Consider the following 20041-nt stretch of genomic DNA (forward strand, 5'->3'; position numbering starts at 1 on the left):
ACTCTTTGTGACACCATGGACTATACAGTCCATGGAATTCTCCAGGCCAGAATACTGGAGTGGGTAGCCTTTCTCTTCTCCAGGAGATATTCCCAACCCAGGGATCGAACCCAGGTGTCCCGAATTGCAGGCAGATTCTGCTCAAACTCATGTCCATTGAGTCAGTGATGCCATCCAGCCATCTCATTCACTGTCATCCCCTTCTCCTGCCTTCAATCTTTCCCAGCATCAGGGTCTTTTCCAGTGAGTTGGTTCTCTGAATCAGGTGGCCAAAGTATTGGAGCTTCAGCTTCAGCATCAGTCCTTCCAATGAATATTCAGGACTGATTTCCTTTAGGATGGACTGATTTGATCTCCTTGCAGTCCACGGGACTCTCAAGAGTCTTCTCCAGCACCATAGTTCGAAGGCATCAATTCTTCCGCAAGCAAAGACCAACTGTGTATGGTCAGATGAACTCAAAGGGCTTATTCCTGTGCTTTTGGGCAAGATGGTCCTGGCTCCTTGGCAGCCAGCCTGCCTGGGGACCTTGAGGGTCTGTGGGTCCCAACACATGGTTTAACCATCTCTCTGCCATGGACCCACTGGAACCATATGCCCATATAGACAAATGGCAACCTACTGCTTGCTTCTGCAGTGTGAGCACCCAAATGGCGCGCCATGGAGAGTTCCCTCAGCTCAAAGCCAGGATCCCAAGTTCTAGCCCCTGCTCTGGCTCCTCCCAGCTGTACCACCTTGAGGAGTTTTCCTTCTGTGGAAGGAAATCTGTAACATTCAACTTGCAGGGTCGGTGTGAAGATTAGCTGATTGTACCTTCTGCATCGTCTGGGGTACAGGTGGCACAATGATGCTTGCTCATCTGATGATAATGAAGCTGCCACTGCCAAGGAGCAAACCAGATTTGTCCATGAGATCTCTTCAAGAGGGAACAGTGTGGCAAAGATGGCCAAAGTGTGGGGTTGGGAAGAGAGTCAAGATAAACTCCAGGACTTAATTGTTATTTCTCTACTATTTAGAGATACCAGGTTATCAGTCGCTTAAAGCATCAATGGATTTTAGGAGAGAAAGTTCGGTGTGGTGGCTAAGCAGAGGGCTTTGAAGTCAAGAGGTGAGTTCCTAACAGTTTCTGGGTCTGCCACTTCTAACTGTGTGACCTTGGGCGAGTTACTTATCTTCTCTGAGCCTTTAGATTCTGCATCGTAATATGGGACTATTAGCAGTTCCCCACTCTGTAGGGCATTGTGGGAATTAAACAAAACACCTATAAAATTAGGGCAAACATGTAGTTATCTTCTAGACTAGATCACCCCTGAGAGTGAAAGGAGGCATTATAAATAATTGTCGAGTGTCCCAGGCAAACCGGGCCGTATGGCCACACTGTAAAGAGTGTAGCACAGGGCTTGCTTGAATATGATGGTGATAGGGACAGAGTAAAGGGACAAAGTAAGTGATTAGATAGCTAATCCCACTAGTGAACTGTAAGTAGAAAAAATATGGGAGGCCCCTGTAAGTTAATGATTACTCAAGAAAGCAGGTTTGCTTAACCGCAATACCAAGTAGGTTTGCGTGTGTATGTGTGTGCTTAGTCGCTCAGTCGTGTTCGACTCTTGTGACCCCATAGACTGTAGCCTGCCAGGCTCCTCTCTCCATGGGATTCCCCAGGCAAGAATACTGGAGTGGGTTGCCATTTCCTTCTCTAACCAAGTAGGCTTGCTTGGCAACAAAACCACTCAACAGAAGCACGAGGCATGCCCCCCAAAACAATAAATCAATGGTGGCATGGGACCCACATCCTGCCCAGTGAGCTCAATAAGTTAATGATCCCTAGGATCTCTACACACACACTCACTCACACATACACACACAAAAGAATAGTTTGTGAACCTAGCTTCACCCTGTAGGGACAAGAAAACTCCCCTGCTCAACCTGGAGGAGGAGCTGATGATGGAAGCATGACATCTACTCAAGAAAGACAAAGAAGATCTTTTGTCTCCACCCCTCTACTTTTCCTTTGATTATAAAACTATAGCCCAGTAAATTGTAGGGGGCATGGCACCCCCTCGCCCACCCACTTGTAAGCCTCACAAACGTCCTATTCTAATAAATCACTTCTTGTCTATCACTTTGTCCCTCGCTGAATTCTTTCTGCACTGAGACATAAAGGACCAGGAGCTCTTCAGAGTCCCCCTAAAAGACCCCAGACAATTTCAATAGCAGCCAGTGATGCTGAAGTGTGGGGGGGGCTCTCCCCACAGCTGGGTGGCCGTGTCAGAGACAGAAAAAGAGAGCCCTGGGTGGGGAGGAGGCAAAGGGTGAGGGGCAAGGATTCACAGCCACTCCTCTGAGGTGGAAGCCAGGGTCTCACCAAGCCCTCAGCACCCTCTGAGAGGCTGTCCTTTGTGGAAGGAGATGGAGGTGGTGGTGGGGGTGCGCAGTGGAGGGAGCGAGGTCCTTTCCCAGGGTCACCGCAGGGGAGGCTCTGCTTGGACTGGGTCCTCTCCACTCTCGTCCCATGGGATCAAGTTGAAGCCAGTGCTGTACAAGGCAAAGGCTTCAGTTCCAGCCCGAGTCCAGCCCTCCCCGCCTCTGGACCTCTGGGGCCCACGCAGAGCGTCATCACAGTGGCTCCGGAGGTCACAGCCTTGCCCCTTCATCCCTGAGAGACCCCTCAGCAACCCCCACCTTCTCCCCCATCCCCAGGCCAGCCGGATATGGAGTGAACAGACACACGGCCTGTGCAGTCCCTCTTAGGCCCTCAGTGTAAACACATTCCTGAACCAGAGCAGCCATGACTCAGGACTCAGGAATGTGCAATCTGATCCCCTCTCTAGGGGGGGCAAATTCCTCAGCCTAAGGTGGGCAGCTAGCTGGCTAAGCCAAGAAGCCCTGGAGGGTCTCTGCTCCTCCGAGTTGTCTGAGCTGGACAGGCTCTAAGGGAACAAGCCCTTACAGCTTCAGCTTCTTGGCTCTGCTTGCCACCCCACCCCCGCTTCAACCCCAGAGCCTTACAGCGTTGGGAGTCGTAACGCAGGGTTGGAGGGAGTGCTCAGGGACCCCACTGCATGTTCAAGTTCAGGGCTCAGGTGGCTGGAGCAAACAGGCTGAGTCAGCAAGGGTAAGAGGCGAAGACAGGCACTCCAGTCCTTCCCAGGTGCATCCCCTGAGCCATGGAAGAAAAGAGATGTCTCTAGGTTCCAGCACTGAGAGGACAGTCTCTCTCGGGCTGGTTGGGCTGGGCTGAGAGTCCTCGTCCTCCTAGCACGGCCTTCCGAGATGCTGGCCGCTATCAAGCACGACAACCAGGAGGTGCAGCTCTGGGTTACTCAGCCCCAGCTTGCCCCCACCTGCGGCCGGGCTTCCCTGGGGACACAACTCTGTGTCCTTATTCAGTGTCATCAAGCAAGTTAATGGCAAATCGCTCTCTTTTTTTAAAAAAAGAATTTATTTATTTGGCTGCACCCCATCTCAGTTGCAGCATGTGGGATCCAGTTCCCCGATCGGGGATTGAACCCGGGACCCCCCGCCCCCCACCCCACTGGGAGCACAGAGTAACCACTGGACCACCAGGGAAGTCCTGGGGAAGCTTCTACAACCACAGAAGAAATCCCTCCTGTGGTGGTCTGAGGGTGGCCATTTGCTGGAGGAGCTAAACACTGGTTAAGCCTAAGTCTGTGAGCCAGGTACCAAATGTAGAAAAAGTCAGAAATCCCAAGTAATGGAACACAGATCAGAGACGCAGTACCTTTCGCCTGAAGCAGAGACCTGGGCAACTTGAGGGGTTTGGGGGTGGTGGTGTTGTTCTGGGACTCGACAAGGCAAAGTCACTCACCACCACCATAAATGGAAAAGTGGAAAAATGCCCTCCCAATTCCAAAGAGAGACTTGCCTTCTAGCTGCCCTGAAACAGGTCAGGGGGATGCTGATCGCTAAGGAATGGTCTGGTGCTGCCGCCACAGGGCCCCCATATCGTGGCCCCAGAATGGGGAGCTAACCTGAGGCCGTGTTGCCCACATCCTTCCCTTGGGGGACAGGCTCCTGAGGAAGCTGAGCCCGCCTCCTTCCAGCACGGAAGATGATGGAGGGCTGCTGTCTGCTCCTCGTCCTTTGGCCAGAGTTATGGTTGGGACTCCTGCTTGACCAGTTAACCCATCTCCTTGGGGCTCTGACTCTGGAGGGAGTGATGCAAGGCTTCAGAGAGAGCTGGAAGGACAGGAGACTCCAGCAGTGTCTGTCCAGGGTGATAGGCCCTGCACACTCTCAAGCTGTGCTCACCCCTTGGTCCCTGCCCATCCCCAGCCTGGTTCTCCAGCCTTCCTGATAATCCAGTGAGCTGTCTAATGCCACTGCTACTATTGATTCGTGTCTGATTCTTTGTGACCCCATGGACTGTAGCCTGCCAGGCTGCTCTGTCCATGAGATTTCCCAGGCAAGAATACTGGAGTGGGTTGCCATTTCCTTCTCCAGGGGATCTTCCCAATGCAGGATGGAACCCAGTCTCCTGCTTGGCAGCTGAATTCTTTACCCCTGAGCTACCTGGGAAGCCAAGCTGTCTAATATCCTTCCGTAACATCATTTTCTCAGTAAGTTAGCCAGAGCTGGGTTTCTACGGTTTGTGTATAAAGGTCAAATGCAATGGATTAGCCTGTGCCAAGGCCTGGGGTGTGAGAGGGCAGGGCTCAGAACAGCTCAAAGAGTATCTACAAGATTGCATAAGGCTTGCTCTAAAAATCTTTCTTGCTTAGGGAATGAGCAGAGGCTGGGGGTGACTGAAGGTCTTGGTTTTGGGGAGAGGAGCTGGCCCTAGGAAATTTCAGGTGAGGGTGAGGGTAGCAGGCAGCCCAGAATGTGAGAGGGCATTGAGGCAGGCGCAGGCCCAGGCCCAGGGTCTGGTGAGCAGCACAAGGCTGGGACCCCCTTCCCCAGTCTGGTTGGAGTGGGCAGGTAACCCTATGCAGCCCACAGCTTGGCAGGCACAGAGGGATCAAAGGTAGTCAGGGTGCAGAAGCAGGGCAACTGGAAGTTCTCAAGAACTGGACAAGAAAGTGGGTGGAAGAAAAGGGCAGGATCAGATCCAGGGCTCATGCCTCCCTGGACCCCTAGCTCCTTGTGCCTGGTCTCTCAGTAGGGCACAGAGGCCCGAAGCACGAGCTCCCAGGCCAGGGCAGAGGTGCTGGAGATTGTGACCCTGCAGAGATGGTCTCTGCCTGGTCTGGACTCAGCGGTAGGAGGAGGGACCCTGCATGGTGGGGGCTTGTTTCTGTTGGACAGAGTTCCTCCCTGGGGCAGAAAGAGCTGAACCCGGCAGACTGAGGTCACATCTGCCCAGTGACAATCCTCCCACTGTCCCTTTGTGGGGACACACAGTGCCCTCCTAATCACCCCTTAACTGACCTCCTTGGTGCCTGTGAAAGTGAGTAGGGCAGTGGGTGGGATCCCCTGATGGCAAAGATGGCAGGAACGGAAAAAGAAGCTACGATGTAAGAGGCTGACATGTGAAGAGGAGAGTGGCCCACCTCTGGGACCCTCTCAGCTGAAAGTGGAGAAATTTAGGGACCATCCCAGGGTATCCGAAGAGAACATCCTTGCCTGCGACCCACACCCCACCTCACTTATTCAAACTGCCTGAGAGGCCAGACCTCTCCCCAGACACCATCCCTCTGGGCTCTCCCTCCGAAGGTTTGGGCCCTCCCCGACTCACCTGGAAAGGCTGTGTCTCCCAGGCTATTCTGTGCTGCCTGAGGCTTCTCCCTTCAAGAAGGCAGTCTGCCAGTTTGGTGGACAAACCATATGGTGAGCCCCATGGTTCCCCACCCTGTGTTCAGGCCACAATTCCCTGCCCTTGGGTGAGGGTGGGCCCTGTGACTTGCTTCTACCTCATAGAATATGGCAAAGGTGAAGGGATTTTGCAGGTGTCATTATGACCCTGAATCAACTGAATCTGAGTTAATCAAAGCAGAGATCATTCTGTGTGATTGTTGTTCATTGTTCAATCGCTAAATCATGTCCAAGTCTTCTCAACCCCACGGACTGCAGCACACCAGGCTTCTCTGCCCTTTACCATCTCCTGGAGTTTGCTCAAATTCATGTCCATTGAATCAGTGATGCCATCCAACCATCTCATCCTCTGTTGCCTCCTTCTCCTCCTGCCTGTAATCTTTCCCAGCATCAGGGTCTTTTCCAATGAATCAGCTCTTCACATCAAGTGGCTAAAGTATTGGAGTTTCAGCTTAGCATCAGTCCTTCCAATGAGTATTCAAGGTTGATTTCCTTTAGGATGGACTGGTTTGATCTTCTTGCTGTCCGAGGAACTCTCAAGAGTCTTCTCTAGCACCACAATTCGAAAGCATCAATTCTTTGGCACTCAGCCTTCTTTATGGTCTAGCTCTCACATCCATACATGACTATTGGAAAACCCACAAAATATAGCAAAGGTGAAGGGATTTTGCACGTGTCATTAAGATCCCATCAGATGAATTTAAGTTAACCAGTCAGTCAATTCAGTCACTCAGTCGTGTCTGACTCTTTGCAACCCCATGAACCGCAGCACGCCAGGCCTCTCTGTCCATCACTAACTGCCGGAGTCTATCCAAACCCATGTCCATTGAGTCGGTGGTGCCATCCAACCATCTCATCCTCTGTCATCCCCTTCCCCTCCTGCCCTCAATCTTTCCCAGCATCAGGGTCTTTTCCAATGAGTCAGCTCTTCGCATCAGGTGGCCAAAGTATTGGAGTTTCAGCTTCAACATCAGTCCTTCCAATGAATACCCAGGACCGATCTCCTTTAGGATGGACTGGTTGAATCTCCTTGCAGTCCAAGGGGCTCCCCCAAATAAAAATTGACCGCCCAAATTAAAAATTGTTTAGTAATTATGAATGCTTTTGTTTTGTGGATAATCATGTAAGTTATCATTCTGAAATACCATTATTTGTTTTTTGATACTAAGATTCGCTTTACTGGTGTTACTAAAAGCTGGGAGAGACCCATAACACCAGCCTTCTCAGATCTGGGCTGGCGCTGGCATAAAAATAAGCCAGGTGTACCTCTTCTAGAAACACTCTCACAGAACATACCAAGGATATTTAAAAATACTAGAAAACTTAAATGTCTTAGAATTTTCTCACAGAAAATAATTAGAAATTCAAACAAAAAATTATGGACAAATATGATCAGTAAAAAGAATACTGAATAGCAATACTTGGAAACTCAGATGCTCCAATATATTACAGTATAGCTATTCAGTGACACAACCCTTCAAAATGGTATTTTTGAAGAATGTTTATATTTATACAAAAGAAAAAGAACTATAAGATAGTAGTTTTTTTTTAAGTGAAAAAAGTAGGCTGCAAAGCAATTTGCAATTTTAAAAGGCTTATGTACATAGAGGAATGACATGGCCATATGTGAACAACCATCAACCGTGTACAACCATGACAGGGAGAGGGAGTCATGATGCTTTGCAGTCAAATACAGTCTCTAAAGCATGAAGGCTGTCACTGTCTCCTGCCCTCCTGAGGATGGCAAGCATGTCATGAAACCACTGAATGTTTCAGAGGATGGAGGTGGGGCTGGGGAGGGGGGAGGAGCTTGAGGAAAGTTCCAGGGCCAGAAGAGAAGGCCTCTAAAGCAAGATGTTTGGGTGTCATCAGTGATGGTGATCCTGGTCCCATGGGAGGTCAGAAAATGTCAGGGACAGTGGACCAAGGGCTGATGGATCAAGAGTAGGACCATTTTGAGGGGCATGATCCAAGAGGCCAAGAACAATGGGGAGCCTGACCACTGAGCCCAGGAACAAGCCTGGTCACCCCAAGATGTCCCCACCCCAATGCCCCAGGAAATAGGACACCTCAGAGTGGGAGGCACTCTTGCACCAGTCCTTGAGGGCTAGACTGTGAATATGAGGGCACCCCAAGCTGGTGACCAATGGAAATGGACATGTCTCTCCAACATGTTTAAAAAGAGAGAGAGACCAAAATATGGCTATAATGGACCAAAATATAGCTATAATAGACCAAAATATAGCTATAATATGTGATAGGATGAAAAGTGAGATTAGTTTTCTATGTGTTTTTCCGTATTTTCAAAAATTTCTATATTAAGTACTTCTATAATCGGAAAAATGATAAAGGCTACTTTAAAATACTTTTAAAAAACCTTGTAATTTTATTATGTATTTATTTATTGTATTTTTTTGACTACACTTCGCAGCATGTGGAATCTTAGTTGCCTGACCAGGGATCGAACCCATGCCTCCTGCAGTGGAAGCATGGTGTCTTAACCACTGGACAGTTAAAGAAGTCCTTTAAATAAAAATACTTTTAAAATAATATGCATTCTTTTATTTTTTTTGCCGAAAGAAAATACCACCTGAGTTATTCCAAACCAATTTTTTCCACCGCCAGTTGGCAAGGCCCAAGGGTCCCAGCTCCCTCCTGGGAGTGCAGCGTGACCATGTAGGGGCTCAGTGATTCTGCCCCTCCCCTCTGGTGGGTCTGCTCGCCCTCCAAAGATGGGCATATGGGTGAGGGCACAGACCTCTCTCCTAAGACGGTCTGCCCAGGGTCCCCTTGGCTTTGGTGCCCCGTCCCCAAGGTTTCAGGCCCCAGCAGGCCCCGCATTCTGAGAGCCCGACTTCTCCAGTGTGAGGGCTGCCAGCTGGAGAAAGGTCAGGATGTCCATCTTGTGATCTCCCTCGGGGACCAGATACTGTCAACCGAGGCAAGGGAACTGAGACCAAAGCCACTGTGACCCAGTGCTCTTCTCTCCATCCACCAGGCTGTAAGTGCTCTCCTTATGGCTCCTCTTCCAGCCCTAACTCCATCCTGGGGCCACAGAATTAGGCTCCTGCCCCTTCCAGAGGGAGCTGTCATTTGCAGACGCTGAGCACAGTTAGAGCCTTCTCTTCACAGAGAAGAGAAGTCAACACATCCAGTACCTCCAGCCCTTCTTCAGCAGACCCCGAGGGTCTTCATCGTCCTGCTTGCTCTCATCAGAACACACTGTGAGGTCTGACCTGTGGGGTAGATGTCCCACATGGCAGCTCAAACCATCCCCCGAGGACGCTTGAGTCCACAAGGAATAGTCTCTGGAGCTTAACTGATCCTGGTGCCTCCACCCACCTGGACACCCTTGAGCTGGGGGTTTGGTAGATACCAGGCTCATCAGAGGGAATGCAGGAGGGGCCTCTGGGAATGCTCACTATTTAGGTCCTATCCAGCGGGTGGTTTGCTTTTATATTGTTGTTATTGTGGTTGTTGTGGTTGGAATATAATTGCTTTGCAATGTTGTGTTAGTTTCTGCTGTACAGCAGCGTGAATCAGCTATATGTACACATATATCCTCTCTCAGACCTCCCCCCACTCCCATCCGACCCCTCTAGGTCACCAACAAGGCATCAAGTTGAGCTCCCTGTGCTACACAGCAGCTTCTTATTAGCTATCTATTTTACAGTGGATGTTTAATGTCCAGAACAAGGAGGATGGAGCCTGGCTCTACCCGACAAGTCAGAACTTGAAGTTTTGGGATCTGGAAGAGATCTTCGAGACAACACACATGGCACTAGAAATCAGGAGGGAAGTCGGCCTTTGTATTTGCCTCCATGTCACCACGTGATCCTGCGGAGACCCTGAGCTTCTCTGGCCTCCACCTGCTCATCTCTATCACGGGGCCTTAGTTCTCCCCCTGCCTGCCTGTGGTGAGGACCTTAAGCAGGCTGTGTAGACAGGTTCAGGGGTCTATAGGATCCAGAGGAGATTCTGAGCTGATCCCAGGACTTAATAACCAGGGGCTCCTCCCAAGCCAGCTGTTCCCTGAGCCCCAGGCTGTCTCTTCTGGACCCACCAGTGCTTTCTGCCTGACCACAGGGTTCCTAACACTCTTGTTGGGACCTCAGCTGTTTCATGTGAGAAACTTGCCTTTCCGATTACATTATCGCATAAATGGCTACTAATGATATCACCCTTCTCTATGTCCTGAGTTCTGTGTGAGGGTTACTGGGAACAGGGAAACATTTCAGAAGGCTTTTGGAGGGTGTGAGCGCCTCTCTTGGGAGTGACCTGGCCGGGTCTCATGCAGTTGTCGGGTTACTCTGCTCTAGCGCCTCCTGGAGGTAAGGGCGAGCACTGCCACAGGCTACCAATGGGCCTGTCTAGGTTTTTCCAGTGGTCATGTATGGATGTGAGAGCTGGACTGTAAAGAAAGCTGGGCACTGAAAAATTGATGCTTTTGAACAGTGGTGTTGGGGAAGACTCTTGAGAGTCCCTTGGACTGCAAGGAGATCCAACCAGTCCATCCTAAAGGAAATCAGTCCTGAATATTCATTGGAAGGACTGATGCTGAAGCTGAAACTTTGGCCACCTGATGCGAAGAACTGACTCATTAGAAAAGACCCTGATGCAGGGAAAGATTGAATGCAGGAGGAGAAGGGGATGACAGAGGATGAGATGGTTGGATGGCATCACCGACTCAATGGACATGAGTTTGAGTAAGCTCTAGGAGTTGGGAAGCTTGGTGTGCTGCCATCCATGGGGTCGCAAAGAGTCGGACACGACTGAACAGCTGAACTGAACTGAAGAGAGCAGACCTGGCATCAGGTGACCCTGGACACGGACTGAGGAACGGGCGCCCTTGACTGCGGGGAGGGGGTGGGGGAATGTGTTCAGAAGCCAGCAAGCGAGGCTGTTCAATTTCCAGGTGCCACAATGGGCCATTGTGTTGTCTCGAAGATCTCTTCCAGATCCCTAAGCATCAAGTTCTAGGATGTCAAGCACCTTTGAGATTTAAAAGATGGAGAATTCTAAGTGCTGTAAACCCTGAGTTTCAGAGACATTATTCTCCAAGGCAACATTCACCCTCCACAGAAAACACAATCCATTCAAACCCAGGAGGACCCTGCTTCCCTTTGACTGAAGCCAGCCACTTCTGCCCCGAGGGGTACACAGCAACCCTGTCACCATGAGACCAGGGTGGGTCCTCTAAAAGGGGGGTGAAGATTAGTCACCCCAAACCAGGGCCCGTGTCCACTACAAGCCTGGAGAGCCTCAGCAGTTCTGTCTGGAGTGGCCCTACCCGGGCAGGATGTCTCAGACATTTGCTGCCCCTTGGCAAGGTCGCTGGGAAGATTGGAAGCTGAAGTCGGCTTGCCCTGAGGTCAGGCCCTGTTTTTGTGAAGGGGACACTTCTGTGGGTCCTGGAGTTTTAACTGCCTTTGTCATGATGCTGAGAAGGACAGGGAAGGCCACCAGGTGTGTCCCTGCGTCTCTGTAGCTGAGTTGGTGGCAGCCTCTGTGGGGAGGCTCAGGTTCACCCTGGTGGAGGGGCTTTGGGGCTGGGAGTGAGAGAGAGAGCCCAGCATGCTCTGCCCAGCCTCTGGAAGGTGTGGCCGCTGGAAGGATGAAGGCCCAGCCTGACCGCAGCCCAGGCTCTGGACACAGCAGGAGGTGGCTCCTGACCGTGGTGGACATTGCCCTCTGACCGATGGGAAGCCCAGAATGTTTCCAAGGTTGCAGAGCCCTCAGGCCCATTCCTCCATACCCACCCCTTCCTGGAAGCTCAGAGCTGCCTGGAGCAGGGCTCTATCAGCAGATTGTGGGGCGGCGGGGTGGGGGAACCAGAATGGGAAGTTGTCTTCACTATGAGGTTAACATGAATGTGAAACTCTCTGAGCTCAGCGTTCAAGGATCCACAGGTGACCCTACCACCTTCTCCAAATTAACCTTCCACTGCCCTGGACCCCTCATTGAGCCCTATCCAAGTCCAGATGCTTCTACTTAACCCCCACAGTTCTGTTCAGCACCAAGCTAGGAACAGAAGCTGATCCTCTCCCAGCTCTAACACAGATGCCAGCTGCCGGGAAGCGGTCCTGAGGCTAAACCCCACTGCAGAAGGGGAGGACCATCCCCGGGCCCGGGAGGTCTGGATGTGATCATTGCGGGGCCAGGGGCAATGGCTGCTCTTCTATGAGCAGAGAGCCCAAGGCGAAGCTGGATCCAGCCTCACACACCTAATGCTTAGCTGCTGGAAACCAGGGCCCCAGAGCTGGATGCTTGGGTCCCATCAATGAAAGGGGTCCCGTGATGGGCCCAGAGGAGGACAACTGGAGGATGCTGAGGGACCAGAGAACTGGTGACCAAGTGCTGCGATAGGCTCTGTCCCGAGAGGAAGAAGGGACTTGCTTGAGCCGAAGGCGCTCCCTCCAGCCATGTGGTCACTGTGCAAGGGGGGCTCACGTTAGGCTCACCTAGAGTCTTCCCGTCAGATCACTCACCTACCCAGTAAATGTGCCCAATCGCTCAGTCTGACTCTCTGCGGCCCCATGGACTGTAGCCCACCAGGATCCTCTGCCCATGGAATTTTCTAGGCAAGAATACCAGAGAGGGTTGCCATTTCCTTCTCCAACCCAGTAAATGGCTTCCTTGCAGGACAGGGGGAGATCTGACAGCTGGGCACTTGGGGCCTCTGCCAGTCTTCAGATTCATGCTCTTCATAGCTGGGAGGGGGAGTTAAGGGGGTGGTGGCTTTTGTGGATTCCACGTCCCAGCTATATTGAGAGAAAGATGACTGAGGGTCCTGTGGATGCTGGAGCTCTCAGCAGCTCCAACTGGATCAGTGGGTCCCAGGGACTCAGTTCACTGCTGTGTCCCAGGTGCTTGGTACAGAGCTGACTTTCAGTGGATGAATGAAGGAATGAATGAGGAGAAGGCGTCAGAGACTATCCTGGTCTCAGCCGTTCTGAGAATGCTCCTACGTGAACCCTTCTGCCTTCCTGTAGGATACTATGCTCAACCTGTGACAGAGCGCCTGAGAGCTGGCAAGCGTGGCAGATCCTAGCAGGGGTGAGCCCGAGGCAGGATGGTCACACTGGAAGCCTGGAGCCAACCAGCCAGGCTCTGATAGTTTACTGTTCTCCCAGTGCAGGGGGCAGAATCTGAGCCCGCCCCCGCCACTGAAGAGGAACATCTCCATCTGTCCCTGAGTCCGTGCGATGCCACCAATCCCTCCCTCCAAGGGAGCTGCCAAGGGAAGAGAAATCTTCATCATTTTCCCAGGATGAGACACAGCCCTCCTGTGGCACACTCTCTCTCCTGCTTTATGGAAAAAGGGCTGAGTCTGGCTTGAAGCCACCCACCACCAGGTTACAGAGAGCCTCAAAGGTGATGGTGGCCACTGGCCCTCAGAGAGCCACAGCCACTCAGAATCTGGGAGCCCCGAGAACCAGAAGCTGCCCCAGGATTTAAGGCCAGAGTGTCTGTTGTCAGACTTCTGACGGGCCACATGTGTGGCCCGTTGCCATCTGGCCCCTTGGTGCCTCAGATCGTCCAAGGGCAGCAGAGTCCTGGCACGGAGCCCACACTCCCTCCAGAGGCTCCAGGGGAGACTCCTTCCCCACTTCCGTGGCTCCTGGTGTTCCTTGGCTTGTGGCAGCATCACTCCAGTCTCCACCTCTGTGTTCCCATGGCCTTCGCCTCTGTGTCTGTCCTCTGTGGTCTCCTAAAAGGAGACACTGAATGTAGGTCCCCCTTGGATAATCTTGAACAATCTTATTTCAAAATACTTAATTATCTCTGTAAAGACCCCATTTCCAAATAAGGTCACATCCACAGGTTCTGGAGGTTAGGATATAGACTATCTTCTGTGGGCCACAACTCAACCCATGAGCCAGTAATAACACACCCCAAGTCTTCACACTGACCAGTGAGGCTCTATAGGATCTGACCCCCCATCCAACCTTGGCATCTCCCATCTCACCCCTCAGCTCCCAGGCCTCAGACCACAACGCTCCACCCTTTGGCCCCCTCTCCTCCCACCCCAGGTCTCCTGCCCCTCCTCTAGCACAACAGCCTCATGCCTGCCTGGGCTTCACAGATGCTAGTCCCTCCATCTAGGATATTCTTTCCCCAGAGATCTGCAGGGATTTCTCCATCACTTTCTGCAGGTTCAGTCAATGGTCTGTTACTGATGGGGCCTTCCCTGGCCACCTGGTCTGAACGGTGACCCTCTCTGGAACACTTCCTGTCTCTCTCCTGCTTTATCTTTGCCAGCACTGGTCACCATTAAACACACACGCATTTCACTCATTGGTTGTCTGACCCCTTCACTGGACGGGGTCTTCACTGGACCCCTCTGACTCATCTCTACTCCTGGGCACTCAGCACATCAGAGGGGGCTAAAATAGTTGCCTCTTATCTACAAACTCCAATACCTCTGTTGTGACTGCCTAGAGCACTGTGTTGAGGAGGGTTCTGAGATTCTGTCCAGGCTTAAAAGGTAAAGAAGAGCCGTGATTAATCAGTGATGTCTGCCGTGGAGGCAAGGGAGAAGAGTGAGTGCCAAGGCGTGTGAAAGCTCAATGAGATGATTTGGGAAGATGCTCCATGCTCAGATCTATGTGTGTCTAAGGAGGTCTGTGTACAGAGAAAATCCTGGAGAGGTAAATGGGCCAGAAAAGAACAGCTGGTGGCACCAACAATGCTTGCTGAATGCAGATGGTGACTAGGAGGCAGTTGGTGTGGGCTGCCTGCCTGGAAGCCTCGATGACCCTGTGGAGAGACAGCTTCTTCCCTAGGCTGGGCTGGGTCAGCTGAGAGCCGTGCTCTTTAAGGCACTTCCCGTGTGGCCATGGTGCTTGGCAGCAGAGGCTGGTCTCTGGCTTGGCACTTGGATCAACAAGGCCAGGGGGTACTTCCCTGTTAGTCCAATGGCTAGCACTCCTCACTTCCAATGCAAGGGGCCTGGGTTTGATCCCTGGTTGGGGAACTGGATTCCACATTTTTCAACTAAGAGTTTGCATGCTGTAACTGAAAAAGATCCTGCATGCTGCAACTAAGACCCAGTACAAATAAATAAATAAATAAATATGTATATGTATGTAAGACCTGGGGCACTGGCTTGGCCTGGCTGGGTGCCGTCCATAGCTGCTGGGAATGAGGCCTCCCCAGGACAGCAGTGGACCCCAGCACGACCCTTCCCACAGCATAATGAGCCTCAGTTTCCCACCCTTGAGGTAGAGATCACACCTGCCATCAACTTTTCAGGCAGACACCTGTGGCTGTGCTTTGCAGTAAGGCAATGACTGAGAGAGCAAGTAGGGGTCACTCACCCTGGAACAGAGCTGTACACTCCCAGAGAAAAGGGTGCCTTTTTCCAATTTGCACAAAAGTGCCCCATGAGCCAGTGGCAGCTCTAGAGTTCCACATCATGCAGAACCATCATCATCATCATTACAATTACTCATGCAGGTAGGTCCAGTAAGAGCGAGTTGTTCCTACACCACACCAGGAGGGCTGCCTGGAGGAGGTGGGATTTGAGCTTTGCCTCACAGGGCCTGTAACAGCCAAGGATCACATCCACAGCCTGTGTCTGGCAACTGACTCAACCAAAGGATCCTGATCTGGTCTGTACTGTTGCCCTTCCCAGCATGACTGTTTTCTTTCCTATATCTATTTTTTGGTTCCCACTGACTTCTGTGACATAAATGCAAATGAGACAACAGTCACACCAGCTTCAAAGCCAAGGGAGCCAGCAGCTGAAGTCATTTCTGTGGGACCCTGCTGGGCAGGGAAGGTGGGTGGGGTGACGGCCACCTGTGTTCATCTTGTTCGCCCTCCAGGGCTCAGCCAGGTGAGGAGGCGGGGCCCTGAGTCCTCTGAGCGGCCATCTAGAAATGGTGGCCAGGAGGCAGAGCCCTGGACTAATCGACAGGAGCTTCTAGCATGGCTTACAATTGATAGCTCGGGTTGTGTTTTTAATCACTGGGAACTTAGTTCAGAGATTTTCCTGTGTGCAGGTCCACAGTAAAAAGTAGAAGAGGAAGTGACCCAGGTCTTCCCCATCCACTGCATCAGGGCCCCAAAGCACTCCCACCAAACCCAGGGCTCCAGGGGTTTGATGAGACCTAAACGTCCACAGTTCTTCATGACTTTCCTCTCCGTCCCGCCAACACCCCTCTAACCCCACCTCTGGCCATAGTAGATTCTCCCTGTTCCTGTCCTGGCCCTCTATGTTTTGAAACTCTGCTTTGTCATCTTGGAATGCCCAGTCTCTCTCCTCTTCTTCCCCTCTTCCCTCTCATTCTTCTCCCGGAAAACTACCAGTCATCCTTCAAGACCTCAGCTCCTCTGAGACGCTACCTCGATCTCCCTCCTCCCTGCTGCCCACACACAAGCGAAGTGGTCCCTTCTTCCTCTTTCTCTACTCCATCGTGTCTTTTCATCACTGTGTTCCCTGGCTAGGCCCTCAAGGTACCCCACTGGCAACTGTTTAATGTAGACTGGAGGCAACCACCAAGGACCTCAGCAAACTGGACCCTGGGTGGGATTTGGGCCACTTGTGTGTGTCTAGGGTCCAGCTAAGGGCTCCCCTCATAGCCATAGAAAGTGGCTGAGCCTGCATCACTGCTAATCTCCACCTGAAGGAGGAAGCCCAGAAGAGCTGCGAGAACACACCACTCAGAGGTGCCTCATCATCCATCCCAGGGCCCCTGGACTCCCTCCATGTTCGTGGTGTGGCCTAGAAACATGGGATTCACAGGCCACAGGCAGCACGAGGCCCTCAGCCTTAGCCCTGGCCATTTTCCTCCAGTCCAGCAGGAAATAAGCATCTGTTCTAGGATTCTGGAGCAAAGGGTCACTTCCTGGGCTGAGGTAACCACAGCAATGTCATCTCTCCCTACCCCTCCTCTCCCAACCCTTCTCCAGCAGCCTCAGACTAGTGAAGGGTCCTCCTAAGCTCGGATTTTGTCCATGTTTCTTTCTTTCCTTCAGGCTGAGGAAGGTCTTGTGCTGGTTTTTTGAGTGCTGGCCAGGAGTCTGGGGCAATCTTGGATCTGCCGCTGACTTGATGGGAGCTCCAGCGAGGCCCTGAGTGTCTTTTCTCCATTTTCTCAGCTGCAAGAGGAGGAAGTTGATTCTGATGAGTGGTGATCAAAACTGGACTATGGGAACGTTAGGGATCCCCCAGACACAAGAGCACTTTTGCCAAGCAAAATACTTTGCCTGGAGGAAACTTCTCTGATTGATATTTTTTTATGGGCAAGATTTTTTTGCCTGAGAAAAAAAAAATAAATATTTTCATTAATTAAAAAAAAAAAAATCCCGAGGACCTCCCTAATGGTCCAGGGGTTAAGAATCCACCTTGCAATTCAGGGGATGAGGATTCAATCCCTGGTTGAGGAGCTAAGGTCACACATGCAGGAGAGCAACTAAGCCTGGATGCTGCAAATAAGACCTGACACAGCCAGATAAAGAAATTTTTTATTTAATTTATTTTTAAAATTCCTGAAAACTACTGGATTTGATTCTATGAGACACAGTTTCGAACCTTGAGTCACAAAGATCCCCTGGAAAAGGAAATGGCACCCCACTCCAGTATTCTTGCCTGGAGAATCCCATGGACAGAGGAGCCTGGTGGGCTACTGTCCATGGGGTTGCAAAGAGTTGGACACGGAAGTGACTTGGCACGCACTCACGCATTTAGAAATCCAAACAGTAAGCGCCGTGATAGGTTCTCAAGGACTTAGACTGAGAGAATTCAAGGGAAGAGAGAGGCTTTGTTTTCCATCTCATAAACTTGTTGTTGTTTTCATTCTTAATTATCTTTTCCATGTGTGGCTAGAGGTACTGGCACCCTCCTTATTAGCGGCTTCATCGCCTCGATGCCTGGAGCAAGGCTCAGCTCCAGGTGGTTAGGGAGACAAAAATGGGGACCCCCCCAAGGTTCTCCCACTTGGTGTGAGGTAGGTATGCCAGGAAGACCTCTTTCCACCCTGAACTTGTCTTTAATGTTGGAATTTCTCTCGTATGAGTTTAACTTCTTTGAGCATCTGCGTGTGTGCTAAGCGGCTTCAGTCGTGTCTGACTCTTTGAGACCCCGTGGACCGTAGCCCGCCAGGCTCCTCTGTCCATGGGATTCTCCAGGCAAGAGTACTGGAGTGGGTTGCCATTTCCTCCTCCAGGGGATCTTCCTGACCCAGAGACTGAACCCTCATCTCCTGCATTGCCGGCGGATTCTTCACTGCTGAGCCACTGGGGATGTCCCCAACTTCTTTGAATATATCACTATGCAATTTAAATTCTTCTTTTAAACCTCTTCTTCCTTATCCAGGGGGCACTGAGAGGGTCAGCTGAGCTTCTCCCTGGCAGGAGGTCCTGAACGCCTGGGAGGGAGGGGACTGGTGCTGGGGAGGTTGGGTGAGGGGTGGGGATTGACGGGAAATGGTAGAGGGTGGAAATCTGAGACAGACACAGGAACCCAAAGTCTGAGCTCTGTCCCCTGGGATGAGCAGCCTGTTGGAGAGATTGCTAAATGCTGGTGGAAAACTTTCTATTTTTCAGCTTAGACTTCTGGCATCCAGTCCAAGCCAGTAGCAGAGGCTGTTGGGATTCCGAAGCAAGAAAAGGGGCAAGAAGATGGAGGAGCTGTCACAGCCCAGGGCTGAGTGAGGACACCACAGTGCCAGCGTGTCACACACTCAGTGCCACCCTGGGGCCAAGGAAGTGTATCCTGTGTGGGCAGTCCTGCCAACCACTGCGAGCCACCTGGACTCATCCCCAGTTGGGGACATGGGCCTGGATCACCCCAGCTGTCCTGGCCACCCAAGTAAATGAGATTTGGGTAATTTAAAATCAGATTTGGATGCCTACTAAACCAGGACTCTGTCTCAGGGGATAGAACTGGGGCTGGAGGCAGAGACCAAATGAGGCTTTGTGCCTCCTCTGAAAATTCCCATTTTATTTTTTATTTTCTCAAGAAAAATGTATTCATGGGTAAGAATGAATACATTGGGTATGTATTCGTACCCAACTACTTGGGTAATAATAAAAAGAAACTTAAAAAAAAAAGATCAGACCTTAAAAACTTATTATAAAAATATTAATAGTCTAAGAAGGGACTCCTGTGTTCCTTTTCAGCCCTGGAGGTGGGGACTGGCTGGTTGAGACAGTGCTCCTGACTTGCCGAATGGTTTGGCATCAGATCTGGTCCTTGGGCTTCAGTTTCCCCATCTGTACCAAGGGGAGGTGGACCCAATAGTCTCCGAGAGTCTTCGGCCCTGACATCAGGTAACGAGAAGCTTCACTGTCTGGTTGGGTTATGCGGGGCCTTCTCTGCACTGTGAGGGTTCCCTTCAGAAGCAGAGGCGTGGGCCTTGGTTTGGGAGTGGGTGCCACCCACCCAGGTCTGTGGGTGAGAGCAGAGCAGCCCTGGGCTCTGTGGGCAGACCAGCTGAGCTGCCCGCCTGTGGGGGAGCTCTGCCAGGCCCCTGAAAGCCTTCAGAGATCCCAGGCCTCAGGACAGTCAGGCCAAATGCCGGCATCGCAGTGAGGTTGATTGTGTCTCTCTCCGGGTTTGGGATTGAACAGCCGTGACCTGTGTGTGTCATTAAGACAGAGATGGTCTGGTTAGGGACATTGGCCCAGTGACCCTGCCCCCCAGCACCGATCACTATGACAACAGCTCAATAGGGTCCCAAGGGCCCAAGAATCCGGCTTCTACTGAGAGCGAGGTTGTCTGAGGTCAGACAAAGAGGGATTAATAGAGCCCTGTTCTCATTAAGCCACAAAGCACCATTATTACCAGTCGCAATGGTCCTACCAGGAGATGTATCAAGCTTTCAAGTCACAGAGAGCCCAGTACACTGAAGAGAATGGTTCCAGCCTCAGCCTCAAAGTCACCCCACGCACAGAATCAGAGGAAGAGGAGAAAAACCAGAAAGAAACCCAAATATCTAACAGTGACATAAAGAGCACAGACAGGCGAATGATAGCACAGATTGCACTCATTCAGATGACGGTGTCAGTTATATTTATTACATTAAAGTCCCTGTGATTCACAGAAACAAGGTCACAAGACTGTCAATAAGATGTTATTTTTGTAAAAAAATAAAAATAAAAAAAGATATGTATGTATCCAGTAAAAATATAGAAGAAAATATTTCAAAATGTTAGCAGTGATTATCTTTGGAAAGTGGGATCATGGATAATTTTCTTTCCTTTGGTCTATCTGCATTTTCTCTAATGAACACACAGTTCTCTTGCATTTCTAAAAACATT

This window comes from Giraffa tippelskirchi, chromosome 4, assembly GCF_054371585.1.
Source record: "Giraffa tippelskirchi isolate mGirTip1 chromosome 4, T2T-mGirTip1v1.2.pri, whole genome shotgun sequence".
NCBI classification, from domain to species: Eukaryota; Metazoa; Chordata; class Mammalia; order Artiodactyla; family Giraffidae; genus Giraffa; species Giraffa tippelskirchi.